Raw genomic sequence first — 4,774 nt, forward strand, 5'->3', positions numbered from 1 at the left:
AGGGGACAAAAGGGTCTCCTGGTATCCTGGGGAATGGCACCTCTCTAGGGTCTGCATTCCCTTTTGGTGCCTTGATTGGCCCACGTCTATGGAGGAAAGCCAATCCCAGTAGGAGCCCCAGGCTCCCAATCCATCTACAGTCTACCCTGCAGGCTCAACTTAGTCCCCTCCTCCTTCTGCACCTTCTTTCCTTACTATTCAGTCTAGGGCTTAGTATAACGGAATAAAGTATTGGTCTATATTTAAACCTGGTGATAAGTTGCTAGGGTAGGGGTAGGGAAGAAAGGAATCATAAGTCTTAAGAGTGGACATAAACCTGAGAGTCCTTTAACCCATCCAACTTATTTTGATGATTGCTCCCTTTCAGATACACTGCCATTACCTGCCCCCCACCCACATGCCCATCCATGCCCCAAATGGTACTCGGTCAGTTCTCCTAAAATTGCTGCTCACAAGCCCTCACCTCATGTTTAAAAGTCACCTAGTTGATGGCAATTAATTCTAGGCAACACATTCACTAAAATGGCATGGTAAGAATAGTGGCTACAAAATATTCCTCCTATAAATCTGTGCACTCTCCCACAAATGAGTGTACTAGTGAGAGGCAAGAGAAAGCACACACGTAAAGTACAGAAAAAAGAGGTAAACACATTGGGGATACACATGTTGAGGGTAACTCAGACCTCTGGAACTGCCTTTTCTTATGATGTCATCATGCGACTCCCCCTGGGCATAGCATTTCTGCTGAGCATATCTTTCTTTCTTTTTCTTTTCTTTTTTTTTTGGGGGGGGGGAGGGCAATTGGGGTTAAGTGACTTGCCCAAGGTCACACGGCTATTTTTTGTGTGTGTGTTAAGTGTCTGAGGTCGAATTTGAACTCAAGTCCTCCTGACTCCAGGGCCGGTCCTCTATTCACTGCACCACCTAGCTGCCCCTGAGCATATCTTTCTTTTGGGCTTTCAGGGCCTACTCCTCTGCACAGCTCAACTCTGATGGGCACACTGAGTGAGCTGCTCTATGGGATGGGAATGGAGATGGGGAGGTGAGGAGGAGGGAGATCTCTGCCCCATTACCCTCTGAAAAAACTACAAGGAGTTGTTATCACACTAAACGCTATGTGAATGTCAGCTATTATTATTATTATTATTTTTCCCTCACTTGATTGTGAGCTGGCTAGTTTGTTATTTAAGGCCCTCAGGGATAGGCTGGTTCTTTAACCATCCGATGGCTGGATGCCTTATAATTCCATCAAATTTGACTACAGGACTTCTTCACACTTCCCAAATTAGCAAATTAGGGTTGCTTTTTTTTTCCTTCAAATGAACAACATTTATTAAATGCCTGTAGTTTGTGCTAGGTGCTGGGAATACAAAGACAAAAATGCCAATAGTTCCTGCCCTTAAGGAGCTTATATTCAATAAGGGAAGATGACATTCAAATTAAATACAAGGTAATATTTTTGGAGGCACTGGGGGAAACAGGACCTTATGTTCTTACATTAATGGTGGTGGGTAAGCTGAGTTCTAAAGAAAGACAGGGATTCTCCGAGGCAGAGTTGGGGAAGGACAAAACAGACAAAACCTCACTGTTTCTGCACCTGGGAACTTAAGAGATCAGTGGTCCCTTGCTTACCCAGCACTCTCCCTTAAGCTAGGGAAACTGAGGTCCAAGAAGGCGTTCCGAACCAGGTCCTCTGACTTAAAATCCACTGTTCTTTCCACTAGACCAAAGCTTTTCAGATTTTAATAACTAGTATTCCTTTCTTAACCTGTGGACAGCATCTTCATATTATCCTATGTCCTTTCATCCCTTCCTTACATGATATTTACTAAGAGTCAGGATCTATATAAAATATATACATATATACACACAATACAATAGAATATTAACACCAGTTGGAGGGGGAATTGCTTTTTTTTAGGTCAGTGGTGTCAAACTCAAATAGAAATAGGCCACTAAATGGTACATAGGAATCCTGGAAAGCCACATATTAATATCAATATTCTATCCTATATTTATTTTAAAAATGTTTCCCAATTAGAATTTAATCTGGTTCCCCTGTACTGGAGTATTACTGCCACAATTCAGTCCCAGGCAGCCTATTTGACACCTCTGACTTAGATAACTCCTCTTCAAAATGGGATCCTCTCTGGAAGGCCCTCAAGCTGTCAATAATGGCCAAGTTCCTTACCTTTATCAGATGTTACAAAGAACCAAAGAAGATGGTCTTTTAGAGCTGGGGAAGGGGGGCACCCTGGTCCAGTACTTAGGGAATTCTTCCTCAGATCTACTGAGAAAACAGACAAGATGGGTGATTCCATATGGGGCTGGCCCACTTGGATATAACACTGTTACTACTTAGATGTAGAACTATTACATGTCTCAAAGAATAACTGCATTTCTGAGGAGGCATCCCTGTGTGTGCACATGAGTGTGTAAGAACAGAAAGGAAGAGGACCTAAGAAGGTATTACAGCAAGAATATAATAGAGAAGACCCAAGTGTAGTGAGAACCCAGGTGAGGGCTGTCTCTGCAGCATTGGGATGTCTCTGTAGGGTTCAAAGTAAGGCAAAATAGACACCTCTAGCCTCTTATTTCCCCACCTTTCTCTGAGGGAGACTTTCATTCCTGCCAGGAGGGGAAGCAAGAAGTCTGGCCACTTTGCTCTCCTGGGAGGGAGGGGGTATTAGGCTAGAATTATATCTAACAGCTCCCTTAAATTATTAGTCTAGGGGATATGATCAGGTTCAATCTAACTTCTTTTTTTTTTTTTTTTAAGCAATCGGGGTTAAGTAACTTGCTCAAGGTTACATGGCCAGTTATTTCTGGGTGTGGTGCTAAGTATCTGAGCCCGGATTTGATCCCCAGGTCATCCTAACACTGGAACCGGTACTCTTACTTGCTGAGCCACCTGGCCGCCCCTAAGCAATTGGGGTTAAGTAACTTGCTCAAGGTTACATGGCCAGGTGTTTCTGGGTGGGTGCTAAGTGTCTGAGCCCGGATTCAATCCCCAGGTCATCCCGACACTGGAGCCAGTGCTCTTACTCGCTGTGTCAATCTAACTTCTGATCCTTGTGCCATTACTGGGGAGAACAGGATTGATCCAAAGTTTGATCCCTTTCCCACCAAATACCAGCTGCATAATGAACATAAATCATAAATAGCAAAGAAATCCATTTATCTAAATCATAGCAAAATAAAGGTATATGTAGAGGAATATATACCATACAATTCAGAGTGAAGGAATAAGATAATTCAATTCAACTAAGAGAGTCCTAGCTCTTACATGGAGTCATCTCCACTTGTCCTGATGTATATCTTGCCACTGGACCCAGATGGCTCTAGAGATGGAAGTAAGGCTGATGATCTTGCACAGCCCTCCCTCACTTAAATCCAATTCACTTGCAAGTCATGGCATCATCTTCCTGATGTCACGGTCCTCTTCGGGAATGAAAGACAAACAATAGCTCTTACCCAAATTCCAAAAAATCTCTACAGTACCAAGCTGGGAATAGGGACATGATGGAAACTGTCAGTTCCTCTTATGTCTTCCCAGAATCTTTTTTCCTTCAACCTGAAGTGGGGTTGGCCTCTTTCATCTTCCTTCTCAAACCTAGAAGCCAAAAATGCCCCAAGTGACTTGAAGCTTGAAGAGTCCTAAAGACTGGATAAGAACAGAAGCTTTCTTTACTTTCACCAACTCTGCCCCACCATTCAAGCAGGACAGAGCATTCATCTCCACCAATGAGAGAGAGTCTTATACCAATGGACTTTGGGACTGGGACTACACGAATATATATGGGTCCTATAGGGAAGATGTCATTGTCAGTGTATGAAGAAAGGAGAGTTAGGTGTGTAACTGGATTTGTAACTAGGAAGGTCATAGGGGAGAACAAAGGATAGGTTGTGCAGAGGAATGGGACTTGGGAAAGGGTGTAGGGAGAACAGTGTGTGTGTGTGTGTGTGTGTGTGTGTGTGTGTGTAGTGTAACTGAGATCCAGCGAAAATGTCCCTGTGAGTCTATGCAGTGGAGAGGGAGGAATATCCCTAGGCAGGTGTCATTATGTGTGGAAAGATATAGGGAAGAACAAAATAGAGATTGTAGGAAGGTCTCACTATGTGGTGAGGGAGTAAAAGAAGAGAGTAGAATAGAGGGAGAATAATTGAATTCTAGGGAAGGTGTCATAATGCATGGCACTGATGTCTATAGTGTATGATAGGAGCAGCAATGGCAATGCTAATTGGACTGGTTCCTGCAAAATAGGTGAGTTTTTCCCTAAAAAGAAAATAAAACTATCCTAAAGATTGTTCCAAGGAATTATAACTTGAACCACTGATGTAGCTTCTTGTTCACCCTATGGCATAAAAGCCTAGAATATGAGTAATTAGTATTTCTCCAGCTACCATGCAAATCCTGATTGGGCATACCTCTATAGAGAAGTAAGGGGAACGGCATCCAACTGAACCAATGCCATCTTTGATGAGTATCCTTTTCCATGCTTTTGTTAGTAAGCTGCTTTTGTTAAATTTTACATGGTTTATGAGTATATTATTTTGTATCTCTCCCAAGCTTGAACCACCATATCAGTCTAAGTTATATCTGACCCAGAACATTTGAAATGCTAGCAAGAAAAACAACATGGACTTAAGAACTCTGATCAAAGGAACAATAAACCATGATTCCAGGGCACTGGTAATGAACACGCTACCTACTTCCTGATAGGGGAAGTGGTAGACTAAATATTCAGAACAGGTAGAAATATGCATACATTTT

This window comes from Petaurus breviceps, unplaced genomic scaffold (genome assembly GCF_028583685.1).
Source record: "Petaurus breviceps papuanus isolate PSGF00001 unplaced genomic scaffold, PetGlider_PUasm1.0 673, whole genome shotgun sequence".
Taxonomy (NCBI): domain Eukaryota; kingdom Metazoa; phylum Chordata; class Mammalia; order Diprotodontia; family Petauridae; genus Petaurus; species Petaurus breviceps.